Source organism: Pinus tabuliformis, chromosome 5_1 (genome assembly GCF_031772625.1).
Source record: "Pinus tabuliformis cultivar Carrire ecotype Pingquan chromosome 5_1, CPIR1, whole genome shotgun sequence".
Classification (NCBI taxonomy): Eukaryota; Viridiplantae; Streptophyta; class Pinopsida; order Pinales; family Pinaceae; genus Pinus; species Pinus tabuliformis.
Genome location: NC_142305.1, coordinates 688,507,965 through 688,525,047, shown reverse-complemented (window position 1 = coordinate 688,525,047; position 17,083 = coordinate 688,507,965).

The following is a 17,083-nucleotide window of genomic DNA, read 5'->3' as shown; positions in this document are numbered from 1 at the left end:
CATTGTGATATGATTGATGGCAAAATGATCTGCAAATATTGCCAAAAATCCATTCAAGGAGGGGGTATTAACAGGTTCAAGCAACACTTGGCTGGGATAGGAGGCCATGTAAAGCCATGTGGAGCACCAAATGAAATAATAGGGCATATTAGGGCAGAATACCTTCAGAAGTTTGAGACTCAAGTCACTGAACCAATAGAGAAGTTTGTGACTGCAAAGTTTGGGAGTCGAGACTCAACCGAGTTTGATCATGATGACTGAGACTCACGAGAAGTTTTAACTTCAAGTGATAATGTTGATCACTATTATAGTATTACTATTATCATATATGTAGAGTCTACACTCAAGTCTTGTAGTAGGCCACTGGCCCCATAGTTTGTAGGCTTTGTTTTTGCACTCTAGAGGCCATTTAGAGCCTCATTGCTTATGTATTTTGTCGACGATATGTATTGCACTCGATGCCATTTTGATATATTCACCTTTACATGGTATATAAATGAGCAATCTTTGCATATTTTGTCTCTATTGGCTTGGAATCATGGTTTTAAATCTTAAAAATAGTTTTTTTCATTAAAAAATAATTATTTAATGTATTTTTCTAAAACCGGTTCGTTTAGACCAAACCAGTCCCCGTTAGACCGGTTCCAGTCGGTAAACCGGTTCATTAGGTGGACCGGTCCGGTCAGCGGTTCCGGTCGGTAAACCGGTTCATTAGGTGGACCAATCCGGTCACCGGTTCCGGTTTTAAAAACATTGCTTGGGCTTCCTTTGGTTGTTCAGCTTCCACACCAACCCTTAGAGGATTAGGTGTCAAACATTACCCCTCTTAATCCGAAGGGTCATGTATGAGTCCAAGAAGAGAGATGTAATACAAAACGTGCAAAAATGCATGGCAACACTAGGCTGAATGTGTTATTTGAAATGTTGGTATCAAGGGAGGTGGTTTAAAGATGACCACCAACACTGGAATGCTTAGTGTAGTTCCCAGAACTCTTCCAGATCTGGCAAGAAGTTGAGGTCTTCTGCTAGAGGAAGTGCTCTTGATGTTTGGGAGAGGGAAACCTTCAACCATGAAAGGGAGGTCTCACCCTGCATAAAAGGGAGAGTCTCAACCTGAAAAGGGAGGTCTCAACCTGTGATGGTTTAAGGATGACCACCAACTTTGGAATGCTTAATGCAATTCCTAGAGCTCTTCCAAAACTGACAAGAAGCTGAAGTCTTCTGCTAGAGGAAGTTTCCCTAATTCTTTGAAGAGATGTCTCAACCTTGCATAGATGGTTTAAGGTTGATTACCAATTGAAGGCATGCTCAGGGGCATCTTTGTCTCTGGATACAACTCTGAATCTGGTATGGCGAGTTGTGGCTCAGGCTCACTTGATGTGGCTTTGAAGCTTGTAGATGACCATCATTTCCCCCCTGTTAGATACAAGGTGAGATGATGGAGAAAATTCAACTGTAAGACTGTTCAATATTCGTGAACAAATCCTGTTGTATGAGCGAAATATCTTCTTGGTTGTTGAAGCCCATTGCCAAGAAGCGATCCATCCAAGATGAATCTTTGTTCTTACAGGGGGTTTGTTTCTGAAGCATCTGTTTGAAGAATAACTGGTTTTATGATAGTGCTTACATGGATGAAAATAAAAAAAACGATCTTTCACATGGCCAACTTGGTCACAATGTTAGCATTTAACAACTTTTGACTGCAATAGTAAAGGAGCAGAATCTGGAACAGGTGAAGGTGAATTCTCATGAAGAAATCCTACACTCTGAAATTTGATGGGCTTGGAATAGTCTAGAATATGAAAGGACACATCCTTGTCATATCCAAGACCAGTTTTGTGCTTGTTATGGACAAGTTCTTTCCAAGGTCTGATGACCGACTTGGGAAGTGCATGCTGAATTTTTGCATCTGCATGTAACTCTGCGTCTTCATTGGGTACTAAATTTGAATGAACTTCAACAATATTTACTTGTTGCTGATGGGAGTCTATCTCAATGTTCTGAACAGAATGATGCTTACGATGTTGTAGCTCTTCTTGTTGTAGCTTTGTCTCAAGCTGCAAAAACTCAATATTCTCCTGTGCATTTTGGAGACAAATTTTAATATTGGAAAGAGAGGTTTTGTTGATCTTAACCATCTCATCAATAGTGGAATGTATTAAATTATTTAGTAGTTTCAATACATCATCCATTTGATCCATTTCAAACCAATATAATCAGAGAAATGATGTTATCTTCAACTACAAATTGACCTATAAAATGATAAATAGCTGCAACTATTAGATGAGTAGCAGGATACCAATATCACCAAGTCACTATAGCAGACAACGCAGTACTAATTTCAACGCAGCAAATGACTCGCTGCTTCAATGCACTTACTTCTCAAACTACTCACACTGTGCAAAAGAAGAGCCAATCTTCGACTTTCTTTGCAAATGAAATTTGTTGACAGTTCTAGAGCCTACTTACAAAACATCTTTTCATTCAAGATTCACAAATGCAATCATCTTTTATCACTAAATTCACTTCAGTAATTTCTGGTGTTTAATGGAGTCTCACGCCCTGAAATTTGGTCCTACTATCTGACCATCTCTAATAGTCCTCCTCCAACACTTTCACTGAAACTGTTTTCATGCAATTAGTATATTTCATGGTGGATGTTTGAACTATAAATGATATATGCCTAAAAGCTAGTGTAGTTTTTTCCCGTAGAAAAAGTCGTAATTTGTATTCATATTGAAATAAATTACATTTTGTAGATGCTTAGAGCATATGCAGATAGCTGTCCATGAATAGGACAAGTACACTAATAAAAAATATATAAAAAAGTTTACAATTACATCAAAGCCTATACTTTTCTGCCCTTCTTCTTCTCCACCCTACGCCAACCCTGTGAGTCGGAAGGGGGAACAATGATGGCCTGTGAGTATTCCTGCGTGTTCACTGGAGGTTCTTTGTCGGATTCTGATCCTTCTGATCCATGGGTTCTTTTGTTGCCACTAACTTCCGGCTGTGGCATTTCCTGCTGCCGAACATGGTCCTCCATTTGTGGGTCTGGTGCTTTTTCTTCATGTGTGCCATTCTGTTCCATATTTATATCAGGTTCCTCTTGATTCACTTTATGCTCTGGCTGAATGTCCTCTTCTTCCAGCGGTTCTGTATTCTGCCACCCATTTGGCTTTTTTTGTTGTTTCTTGTTTCCTTTTGTATTCTTTCTGGCCAGTGGGCAAGAATTTTGAAGGTGTCCTGTTTGCCGGCAGCTGCGGCATCTGAATGCTGTGTTTTCATAGTCTAGGGGTTGTATCCACTCAGTGTTGTTATAGTTTAATGAAATTTGATCAGGCAGCCCCTGACTCAAGTCCACTTCAACGCAAATTCTGGCAAATGTGAAAATCCCTCTGCTATATCTGTCTTCATCAACTTTTAGGAATTTCCCCAAGGAATTCCCAATGGCATATAATACTATGGGATGCCAGAGATGTAATGGGAGGTTGTGAAGCCTCACCCAAACAGGCGTTGTTGAGATTTTCATAGTGTTTGGGTCGAATTCGGCAAACCAAGGGGTAACAAAGAGACCTGCATTACCCCAAAACCAAGGCCCCTCATTGATGATACTATCCCTTTCTTCCTCTGTGTGGAAGTTTACAATGAAAAAACCTTTTGAACATAGGTATATATTACATTCTGGTGTCCAGCGGGAATATATCCATTGATGTAAAGCATCGGATTTTGGCCAAAAACGATTAAATCTACATATTACAACATGTTTTGAGAAGTTAGAGTGTAGTGCAGTTACCTCTGGTATAGTAACTTGGAGCATTGAATGTTCCAGTTTTTGTTCTACTATATGTGGCCCAGGTTGCTCTGGTGGTAACTTTGGTTTGTCCTGCATTTTTTCTTTCCCCTTTACTGCATCACGAAAGGAGCCTGGAGTCTTTGAGCCAGATCCGTTGCAACCTCCACGCAGTCTTAGGTTAAGATATATGGTTGTATCCTGACAGATCCCATATTCCTGTAGAGTAAGATGGTCCTGTAAGCTACGACCTGCACATATCAGGTTCTGGTGTCTTGTGGGTATTCCAAATTGGTTTTGTATTTTGTTTTTTAGCTCTTGTATGTTTAAACTCTTGCTAAGTCGCATGCAACGGTGGCTGCCCCCTGTTTGTTTGATGAAGATTTGGATCCAATCTTTACCCTGGCAGAATGTTTCGGCCTCTTTGTGGCTGAGCTTCGGTAATTTGGATGTTTTCTGAAAAGAAAAACTCGCTCCCCTGTTATTTTTATTTTGTCCATCCCATGGGGTTTCCAGATCTGGTTTATACAGGTCCCCTGGCAGTGGCTCCCAGGCAGAGCCCCATGGTATGTAGGTAATCAGATCTGCACCATAAATAAACAGAACAACATTCTGATATTCTATGAAATGGGTTTTTCCTTCATACCTTAAACATAATCTGCGTTTTTCCATCCTGAGGGCTCCATTTTTACTGAAGACCGCTCCCCCGCCAGGTTTGTTCTCGATGTCAACAATGTCCTGGTGGCGGCCTGACGAATGGTCGCTCAAAACGCTTGTGCCGATCCTAGGGTTATCGACAATCATCGTCTTCTGGGTGTAACCCATACTTGTCAGATCATGGCAAACAGGGGGATCGATCAGATCTGGGCTGATTTGTACAGGTGGTTGCAGAGGCGGAAGATCGGCGTGAATTATAGCCCCTACATGCGCTATCATACCCTGTTGTTTCTGGAAAATGACAGACACGAAACGACATCTCCAAACCCTCTGCGCATCGGCTGCCCTGACGGCACCCCCGCTGGAAGGGTAAGCGTCCGGATTCACCTCTGCTTTCGGAGGGTTCTCGCTGTAGCCGCAGACCAAAAACGCTTTGTTCTTTGGGGTTTTCTTCGACCGCCTCACAATAACTCCATTTTCTTTATTGCCGTAATTGACGTAAGCATATCCAAGAGAACTCCTGGTGCTTACATCTCTGCAGATGCCAACAGTGAGAACGAGACCAATCTACTGAAATAGCTCATAAATCTGGCCGTCCGTAGCATTGGGCTTCAGATCGCCTACATACAGAGACGCCGTTACGAATGGATTGGGCAGATTGTTGCTGCCATTCCCATCAACCAGCTGCTGCTGTGAAACACCAGGGTTTTGGGGCTGGACTTGTGTCTGTGCCATTTTTCCCTCTCTCCTGGTACCCTGAGCATTTTTCGCTAGTGTAGTTCTTTAGCGCTTCCTTGAAATCTGAAACGCCTTCATCGGATAATATTATACAACATTTCTAAAATTTTGATGAATTTGAAAGCGATTCTTCTAGAAATTTATTCCAAACTCCACAAAAAGGCCCTTAATTTTTCCAACAAGGCACGATCAATCTCCTCTCTGTTGCACTCTCATGTCAAACATAACCATGGCTAGTGTATGCGCAGATGATGAAGAGATAGCTCCATTCAACGTTTATCCCAGAAAAAACAACGCACAAATGAATTCTGACCTTTCAGAAATTCATCTTCAATCGTCACTGGATTTGGACGCAGTGAATTATGTGCAAAGATCACGGGGGTCACTGGTCTTGTACGCGTGTGTTGTACATGAAACTATGTAGCATCAAGCATCGTCGATCATCACAGACTGGGGAGCCCTTCGAACTCTGTCACTGTTATTTGTTTTGTTGCAATTCCCACATAAGATACTAATGGAGTTTCATGCTTTCAAACATGTTGTAATTACTTCAAATCATGGATTCAAAACCTCCATGGTTCTATTGTCCTTCAAAGTGTGCTAAAAACCATGAGTCACTGGATCGACTCTGACCAGACAAATACTCTAGCGAGAAATAATAATGAAACTCACAAAGAAGGCGCCAAATAAATTGGCTTTGGGGTCCTAATTTGGTAAAGGATGATGATTCATATACTACAGATGCGGTGTATGATATCCGTTCGAACTCCAGACTAGGCAAGAAAAGGGAACGTCGGCCCTTGATCCAGTTATGTTGCTATGATTTTGTAACTTTAAAAATTTCGAGCCTTGTCCAACATCAAACTCGAAATGCACAGTTTGCAAGCAGAATATGTCCAGCCATACTACGACCAACCCTGGTTCATGCAGACCTCTAGCTATGGACGAACCTCTTCTCTTTCACATCGACCAGCTGGGCTCTGACACAAAGCCTGCACACAAAGATGAAGCAGACCGCAACAATCTTTGCTATCGTCGTTGGTCTCATAGCCCAAGTCGTTGTTGGGTCTGCAATTTGTTTGGTGAGCTGAGCTGAGGTTGTTCAAGGGATTGGATAAATATGAGCGCCGTCAATATTACAAATGTTACAGTGCTGGACAATCTTGCAGCGTTTCTGAATCCCTTCCAGTTTGAGATATCGTATGAGTGCCTCATCCCAATGATGTCTTCATCAAGAATCTGTCTCAAAAGCACCAACGAGTACCTTGACCTTGCTTTCCTGACGGTTAGAAAGCCTGTTCACAGCTTCTCCAATGGCATGGTCGATCATCCATTCCTCAGATGGCTTCCTTTCCTGCATATACTGGTGCCTAAGAATGGCATTCTCAGGTGGTGAGTTCAAGTCGCTAGAATGGTGGACGACGGAGGGCACTGCTCGTTGCTTCGGCTTTGTGGTCTTAGCAGACCCCAATGTGGTCGATAGAGTCTTGTTGGAGCCACAATGAAAAGATAAATTGTGAGAAGTGTTGGACTGTGTAACATGGAGGTGTGTCCGAGCGCTGCCACAGTGTGTAGGAGGAGAGAATCAGGTCCCTTACCTCTGCAGGTCCTGGTCATGATATCGATGGTAGAGGTATTACCCGATATATGGTCAAAGCAAGGAGGGAAGCAAGGGGTAGATATACTTGATTAGGACGGTCCAGGTAAACTCTAGGTCCTAGCCTTACTCGATTTAGGATCCTACCTAATCTTGCCTGCCTTCGGAGGTACCATCCAGCTTAGCTAGGGAGTGGTCCTACCTTATCAATAGGCAACAGTAGTTTGAGAAAGTCGAGACTTTGACAAAGAGTTGTGTCACAAAAAACATGAGGTTACAAAAAGCATTAACATAACATAGAATTGACTGACTACAAAAACACTGAGCCAAGTTGGAATAGTATGATGGAACTCATTGCTCATAGCCTCCCCCAGGTGCATGCATTTTGATTGCCCTTTTTTTTATCGCTTCATTGAGCACGACAAGAGCATTAGGGTTCTAAATAGTCATACGTTCACCATAGAAAATATTTTCTCAGAGAACAACAAAGAAGCATTTTGGAGGTCGTCAAGAAAAGGCCTGACACTGACAAAGAAATGATCATCAACATATTATTCGAGTAGGCACAAAAATTGAGAGGTAAATAAATGCAATGCAGGAAGGACTAACATTGAAGAAAGAGCGTTACTACGTGCAAATGTGAGCAAAGATTGTAGCTAGAATTTAGCTGAGAAAACATTTATGAAATGCAGAATTGATGGAAGAACTGACCTGCACAGAAAGGCCATAAAACAAGTGGCTCAAATATGAGCAGGGCAGGATATCGCCTGCTCTGATACCATGTTAAACACATACATGGCTGAAGCAATATGAAAGATAAACATTAGATTACTTTTATTATTCACAATGATACATATTTATAATACATAGGAGTGACCCTTGGTTTCATATTCCAAGTGGTCCCTTGGACTCCCTTTGGCTGTTCAACTTCCACACCAACCCTTAAAGGATTAGGTGTCCAAGAGTCATGTTTATTGTCATTGGCATGTAATTTGCCTAGATTGACAGTGATGCACAACCATTCATTGCCATTTCCTAGATAGCCATGGTATAGTGGGTTTTCATTTTGGTTAAGCTTTGGATTGTCAGTGGATTTGGATCCGGTTGAGGTGGTATCAGGAAAATCCCAAGGGTTGAGGGTGGAGATGGATTTCTTTGGGAAACTCTGGATAGGTGGGTGGAGATAGGAATATTCCTTTGGGTATGGTGAAGAAATCTTGACGCATATAAACTTGTATTGGTTTTGGTGATTTCTATACCGGTTTAGGTGAAATCATTGTGGCTTGAGTGTGGAGGTGGTTTAACCTCTGGATTCTCTATTTTGGTTTATCCCATCTGATCCCAGATTCATGCTTAGAATATGGCAGGGGGTGATTAGCAGAAATAAAGATTTGGTTCAACCCAATCTATGGTCAGGTGGTACGTGGAAGTCCCTGACTCCGTTGGATTTATGCATATGTTAGTATGTGTTATTTCTTATTGATAACAATGAGCACAGGTATTGGTTATTTGTTGATTTTATGATTGGTTTGTCATGAATTGATTCTGGTTAAATGTTGGTTATAGGCATGGTACATTCTTATTATATGATGTGCTTTTATTATGGATCTTGTTTATGATTTAACAAGTTATTGAATAGGTATATGAATGCATGAGCTAATATGTGTCTGTTACAACTATTATGAGAGGGAAATGAGCCTTATTGATGGTTCTCTAATGAAACTAATGAAAAATGGTAATTATGCATCCATGACCTACAGTTACTATGTTTACAATGTGTTTGTCTAAATGATTAACATGTGTTTGGCAAGCTTGAATAAGAAAAGAGCTTAAAAATAGGATGAGAAGACTTAGGAAATTTGTTGGGAAAGTTTTGGGTAGTTGGCCTATAAGCCATGCCTAAAAATTCAGAACAGAGACCCTGGCCATAGGCACGGAACTTTGAAATTTTGGTTACAATTGCACTAAAGGTGGGTTATGCATGTGGATGGAGTCCTCTAGCAGCACTAGAAAAACTACATGCATGTCGTTGGGTTGTGAGTTGGGTTAAGAAGTGGTATGAGATTAGTAAGATGGTCACCAGTGGAATCGGGATGTCAAGTGTCTAATCATATGTCCCTAAGTGTTGCAGTAAGTTTTGTACAAGTTGGCAAGTTAGGCCCTATTTCCATAACTGGATCTTGGAAATTAGGTCATGCATAGTAACTCTCATCTCATGTTTACCCTGGTGAGCTTGCAAAAGTGGGTAAATGTGGGGTGGGGTGTTACAAAGTGGTATCAGAGCAGGTTCACAACACTGGACCTCGGGGTAAATGAAAATTGTTGTGCATGCATGTCGATTGTCTATATGTTTACCATGTATGCATGTCAACTATTTATTGGTATTGCTATTATATCCATGTACATGATATGTTTTTTATGTTATTATGTATCATGCTAATTTGGATTGACCTATGCAGATGAAACAACCTCACCAGCAGTAAGTTGAGGTAATGCATTTTATTATGCCTTTTATTTTATCTAACAATGATATGTTGCAGGAAAATAGAAGGCCAAGGGATGCAGAGTAGAATGGTGGATTACAATTCATATGATTCTCCGTATAGACCGTAATAGAATTCAATGGGATGGGAGAGATCAATTGAACAACATGGAGAGGGATACTCTCCTGATCTAGCAGATACATTGAGAATTTTGAAGTCAAAGATCATAAGTTGCAAAATAGATAATGAGAGGTTGATTGAAGCAAAGGAAATACTTGCAAAAGCTCAAGAAAAGCAAGATAACATCAATGCATTTATTCTTCAGAGCCTTTCAAATTTACATAAGTAGGGAAAACTGCGGATCAATCATGGAGATAGGCAGGAAGAAAGGAATAATGGTGTAAACGGAAGTAGGTCTCAGAAAAGGTACACGATGGACATGGATGAGATAGTGAAGAGTGGCAAACTCTTGGATACACCTGAGAGGAGGAGTAGTGTGCATGGACTTTATTCTAGCTTTACCTCTAGGAGACATCACCATCAACATCATTATAGGAGTGAGAGGGGGTATTTTCCAAAGGAATTCAAGAAAGCCAAGCCTCCTACTTTTGATGGTGAGATGACAAAGTCAGAAGATGCATAAGCATGGATGCTTGGAATGAGATTTTTTTCAGACTTCATAATTACTTAGAGAATATGAAGGCCAAGATAGCTACCTTCAGTCTCAAAGGAAAAACAAATATCTAGTGGGAGGATGTCAAGCATGTTAGAGGAATCAGGGAAGAGGAGTTGACTTGGGAAGAATTTGAAAGACTCTTCAAGAAGAAGTACCTATCTCAGAGGTATTATGATGAAAATGCCAAAAAATTCTGAGTTCGGAATGGGTTCCATGACAAATGAAGAATACACAACTAGGTTTCTAGAGCTATTGAGATATGTGCCATATCTCAAGGATGAGAAAGAAAATATCCAAAGGTTCATCAACAAATTTCCATTATCATTCAAAGACCAGATTGAGTTTGATGAGCCTTAGTCACTAGAGGAATCCATAAGGAAGTTAAAGCATTTCTATGAACAGTTGAAGCACAAAACTGAGTTCAAGCGTGACTGAAAGAGTAATGAGAAGACTAAAGGAAAATGGCCTAAGAAGTGAGGAAGATCTCAGGATGCAGGTGAGAAGGAGAATGTGGCACCGCATAAGAAGTCCAATGCAACTAAGAAATGACATGGGTTTTAGCCCGTGGAGAAAAAAAATAAAGGCAATGGTAGAGAACAATTGAAGTGTTAGATTTGTGGTAGAGATCATCGCAAGAAGGATTGTCCATTGTATGAGGGTGGCAGGTCTCAGATTTACAATGCTAAGGAGGCATAGATAGTTGGGGATGTGTGTCAGAGCATTCCCTAGATCTATGCAACAGTTGATAATAGGTAGGTAGATCACCAAGTATCCATTATACAGATGGAAGCTACGCTTTGTGGTTGAGTTGTTTCTATTTTGATTAACCCTAGATTGAATTATAGCTATATTAGTCCTAAACTAGTGGATTAGTTCCGTTTGAACAAGGAAGTGCATGTAAAATATTCATTGGTGCAGTTCGCTACAGGGACTAAGAGAAAAGTTCATCATTGGATGAAGACTTGTGCATTTGAGCTTAATGACATGCTTGCAAAAACAAATCTGAATTTGTTTCCTTTGGGTTCATATAACATGGTTATGGGCATGGATTTACTGTTTATTCACAGGACCAAGGTAGATTTCTATGAGAAGGCCATTGAGTGCCTGGATGAGGATGAAGAAAAGAGAGTGGTACAGGGAAAGAAGAAACCTACATTAGTGTGTATGGTTACATCCATGCAAGCTAAGTTCAATCATAGGAAAGGATGTTTCTTGTTTGTTGTACATGTTTCCAGTGACAAAGGGAAGGAGGATGAGGATGGTGAAATCTTGAGGAGGTATCCTGTCTTACAATAGTTTCAAGTTGTGTTTCCTGCAAATATTCTAGAGCTACCCCATCATAGAGAGGTGTATTTCTCTATTGAGTTGATGCTAGGAGCAACATCAACATCTAAGGCACCATACATGATGAGCACTCTTGAGTTGGTGGAACTGAAGTTGCAGCTTAAAGAGATGCTCGATAAGGGATACATTAGGTGAAGTGTATCTCCTTGTGGTGCACTAGTGTTGTTTGTAAGAAATAAGGACGATACCCTTAGACTGTGCATTAATTACAGACAACTGAATAAGGTGACTCTCAAGAACAAGTATCCATTGCCTATGATTGATGACTTGTTTGATCCACTGAAGGGAGCGACAATATTTTCAAAGATTGATCTGAGATCAGGATATCATCAAGGGCGCATCAAAGAAGAAGTCATCTACAAGACTACATTTCGTACAAGGTGTAGGTTTTAACCTTGTACAAAAATTACCTATAAATGAATTCTTCAAACAAAAAATAAACAATGGAAAGAACATAAAACAAATATACACAGATATTTTCCCCCGGATCCTAAAATCGGGACTACCAGATTGATTTTTCATTTTTTTCCTTTCAATGTTACAATAGATATATATACATGTCGAAGCATTCATAAACCCCAATCCATTAACCCTGAATTAGAATGTAACTGTAGTTCCCTTGACTGAATCTACAAAATATCATGGGCAGAAAAACGTCATGCCAAAAACCATGTGCAAAACCCATGCACAAAACCATGGTAGTTCCGCCCACCATCTTTGGGTCTGCCCCCATCCTTGGGTTCACCTAACTATTATTAGGCTCGCATATTTTTTTTTTCCTAAGGCGCTACCCCAAACCCTGTGTAGGGAGGCTATCACCCCCTTGCAAACCCCCCAACAACCCTATGATTACCCTGCTGCACCCGATGCAATGTTTATTGCCTGCTTCTAGTCGTGGAAAGAATATAACACATACCCGACACAAGATATGAGCACTATGCATTTGTGGTGGTTCCTTTTGGTCTTACCAATGCTCTGACCACCTTCATGTGCATGGTGAATAGTGTGTTGCATTTGTACCTAGATATGTTTGGGATAGTCTTTGTTGATGATATATTGGTATATTCAAAGAATGAGGAGTATGCAAAGCACCTAGCAGAAGTATCGAGATTGTTGAGAGAGAACAAGTTGCATGCCAAGCTCAACAGGTATTGCTTCTTTTAGTCTCAATTCATTACTTGGGACATGTTGTTTCCAAAGAAGCGATGACAATGGATCCATAAAATATTAAGGCTATTATGGAGTGGCCAACTCTGAAGAATGTAGATATCGTCAGATCATTCATGGGGCTAGTAGGTTATTACAAGTGGTTTATCAAGAACTTCTCTAAGATTGACTATCCTATTACATCTTTGCAGAGGCACGAAAGGAAGTTCAAATGGATTGTTGAGTGTGCAACTAGTTTTGATCAATTGAAGCAGTTACTTACCAATGCTTTGGTTTTGAGGATTGCATATCTTGATAAGGACTTTGTGGTTTGTACAAATTCTTACAAGGAAGGACTTGGTGGGGTCCTAATGCAAGAAGGGTAGGTGGTTTACTATGAATCACGGAAGCTAAATGAGCATGAGAAAAATTATGTGACTCATGATCTTGAGTTGACAATTATCATTCACGCACCAAAGATGTGGAGACATTATCTCCTTGCAGGAGGTTTGTTTTGATGAGCGATCATAGTGGACTGAGGTACTAGTTTGACCAACCCAATCTGAATGCAAGGCAAGCCAAATGGTTGGCTACTCTTAGTGAGCTTGAATTTGAGATCGGGTACAAGAGAATTGAGCACTGAGTTGCAAATGATCGCAATAGGAGAGTGCAGGTGAATCATATTTCAGATGTGAGCTCTTATGGTACATATTTGTAGGAGTGGATATTACATGTAGGACAACATGATGAGAGGTACCAACAACTGAAGTATAGTTTGCAACAACAAGGTGATAAGGATGAGGAGTATCATCTTACAACAAATGGCTTGGTTAGATTCAGGAGCAGGATTTATGTGCTTGACAGTAGTGAGTTGAAGAAGCTTATTTTGAGAGAGTTTCATGTCAAGCCATATTCAGGCCACCCAGGATACCATAAGACTTTGACAACTATCAAGAAGTTCTACTATTAGCCTAATTTGAGGAAAAAGGTGGCTCAATTTCTTGCTAAGTGCTTGGATTGTTAACAAGTGAACGCTGAATGCAAGCATCCAACTAGTTTGTTGCAGACTATTCCAATTACGGAATGGAAATGGGAGGTCATTTCCATGGATTTCATTACAGGAATTCCAAGGACATCAAGGCAGCATGACTCCATCATGGTTGTGGTTGACAAGTTGAGAAAATTAGTTCACTTCATTGCAGTGAAGTCTGCTAATTCAATTAGTGAAGTGGCTCAAATATCCATTAAGGGTATAGTGAGGTTACATGGAGTTCCCAAGAGGATTGTATCAGATAGAGATACCAAGTTCATTTCTAGGCTTTGGAAGGAGTTGTTTGCAAGCTTGGGGACAAAGTTGTCCTTCACTATAAATTATCGTCCATAGAAAGATGGGTAGATAGAGAAGATTAGCATGATTCTTGAGGATATGTTGAGGATGTATGTCATGCATCAAAAGAGGAAGTGGGAGGAGTATCTTCCACTAATGGAGTTTGCTTATATTAATGGGTATCAAGAATCCTTTAAGATGAGTCCATTTGAGGTTCCCAATGGGAGGAATTGTAATACCCCTATCAACTGGAGTGATTGAGTGAGAAGGGTGTTGATTGGATTGGATATGTTGAGAGAGATGGAGTAGGAGATGCATGTTATCAAAAGGAATTTGAAGGCAACACATGATAGAAAAAATATCTATGCAGATCATCATAGGGTATTCAAGGAGTTCTAGGTTGGAGAGCATGTGTACTTGTGTATCAAGCCCAAGAAGAGCTCATTGAAGATTGGGTCATGTGCCAAGTTGGCACCTCGGTATTGCAGGCCTTTTGAGATCCTTGAGAGGATTGGACCAGTGGCCTAGATAATTTCTTTGCCTCCATCAGTGAAAGTCCATGATGTTTTCCATGTTTAATTGCTATTCATGTACGGGATATTAATCATGTGATTGATTGATCTGTATCATAGGTGGAAATAGAAGGAGAGTTTCAGCATGTAGTGGAAGCATGTTGGACTTGATGAAGCTACATGGGAGATCGTTGATCAAATGTGTGCCTTATATCCTTCTTTATTTGTTGGTTGAAGAAAATGTGCTTTGGTATATGCATATATATGTGTGTGTGTGTGTTTCATTGTAAATATTGTATTGAGTTGTGTTTATAAAGCTGTAATAAGCATTATGTCATTGTAAATATTGCATCGAGCTGTGTTTATAAAGCTCCATAAACAATATGTTGTCATGTTTTTCAACAATTTTTTTTTTATTTTTTTATTATTATTATTTTTTTATTTTTATTTTTATTTTTATTTTTATTTTTATTTTATTTATTTATTTTCCTGGTTATTAGTGTCATAGAACACCGACGATGGTGTTTGAGGGGTTTGTAATAGTCCTCAGTTAAGTTTCCATGTAATAAAGGGACATTATAAAGGTAAAATAAAATCAAGGTCACGGGACATGTATTCCAAGCTAATTGGAGGGAAAAATCATTATATTGGGATCCATTCGTGGTTTATTATTGGCTATGGAAATTGACATTGACATTGGAAAAAGACAAAAGAAAATAAATGGTAATTTAATATAAGAAATAAAGGAAAATAAGAGAAAAGGAAGACAAAGAGACAAGAATGTGCATGCAAGGTAAAATGAAGAAAAATGAAAAGGAAAGAAAAGAAAAAGGGAGAAAAAATTCTAGAATTCTCACTTGGAGAAGGAGAAGAAAGAGAGAGAGAGTGAGTGAGAGAGAGAGACAAAGCACTGGGACACAAGGAAGACACAAGAAAGAAAGGAAAGCAAGAGAGCGTAAGAAGAAAATTAGATAGCAGTAAGTGAGGGCAGAAATCAAACAAAGGAAGAACAACTAGCAAGAGGATTTTGCAAGTAACAGGTTGCATGTTTGATTATCTTGCTGGGATGTGAATGCATGGTTTATGCATTGGTTTATTGGTCATGTTTGTTGTCATTGGCATGGGATTTTCTTGGATTGGCAGTGATGTATAACCTTGCCTTGCCATTTCCTAGATAGCCATGGTATAGTGGGTTTTCATTTTGGTTAAGATTTGGATTGTTAGTGGATTTTGATTCGGTTGAGGTGGTGTCTGGAAAATCCCAAGGATTGAGGGTGGAGATGGTTTTCTCCAGGAAACTCTTAACAGGTGGGTGGAGATAGGAAAATTCCTTTAGGTATGTTGAAGAAATCTTGAGGCATCCAAGCTTGTATTGGTTTTGGTGATTTCTGCATTGGTTTAGGTCAAATCACTATGGCTTGAGGATGGTAGTGGTTTAACCTATGTATTCCCTGTTTTGGTTTATTCCATGTGATCCCACATTCATGCTTAGAATATGGCACGAGAGTGATTGGCTAAAATAAAAATTTGGTTCAGCCCAATCTATGGTCGGGTGGTATGTGGAAGTCCTTGACTTGGTTGGATTTATGTATATGTTAATATGCACTATTTCTTATTAAGATAAATGAGCACAAGTATTGGTTATTGTGTTTATTTTATGACTAGTTTGTCATGGATTCATTCTAGTTAAATGTTAGTTATAGGCATGGTACATTCTTATATTATGTTCTCTTGTTATGGATCTTGTTTATGATTTGACAAGTTATTGAATAGTTTTATGAATGAATAAGCTAATATGTGTCTATTACAACTAGTATGAGAGGCAAATGATCCTTCTTGATGATTCTCTTATGAAACTAATGAAACAATGATAATTATGCATCCATGACTTACAAGTACTATGTTTACAATGTGTTTGTCTAAATGCTTAACATGTGTTTGGCAAGCTTGAATAAGAAAAGAGCTTAGAAACAGGATGAGAAGACTCAAGAACTTTATTGGGAAACTTATGGGTAGTTCTAGGCAGTTGGCCTATAGGCCAGGCCTAAAAATTCAGAATAGAGTTCCTGGACGTAGGCACAAAATTGGGAAAGTTCGACTGCAACCACATTGAAGATGGGTTGTGTGTGCAACTAGAGCCCTCTCGACAAACCGGTAGAACTGCAAGCGTGTGGTTGGGCCGTGAGTTAGGTTAAGAAGTGGCTCGAGCTTAGGAAAATGGTCACCTGTGGAATTAGGCTTTCAAGTGTGTGATGATATGTCCCTGAGTGTTGTAGTAAGTTTTGTACAAGTTGGCAAGTTAGACCCCATTTCCATAACTGAATCTTGGAATCTGGGTCATGCATAGTAACTCTCAACTCATGTTTACCCCGCTGAGCTTGTAAAAATGGGTAAACATGGGGTGGGGTGTTACAATGAGGTTCATGAAGTACTTCAGACTAAGACATCGATTCAATCCATTCTTTGATGTACAATCCCTTCCACAACTCTAGGATAAAAAGTAGACCTTATGCATAAAGGATGACTTTGTTGGCTTATCTTTAGACAAAGATATTTTTGGCTGCCTCCTTCAAAGTGACACTAGTTAGACTCCTTAGGAAATTGAGGGACTCCACTTCTTCAATCTAGAGATGACTTAGTTTTTCATTGTAACAATTATTATTCTTCAAAGGTTTGCACTAATATTTCATTGAGGTATGATTCAACAACAAAGGTGAAATCCCTTTGCTTCATCTATACAACCTTGCATCTGAGGCCTTTGGTCTGAATGTTATGCTGAGACTTTTTTCCTTCTTGAGGGCATAATGAGG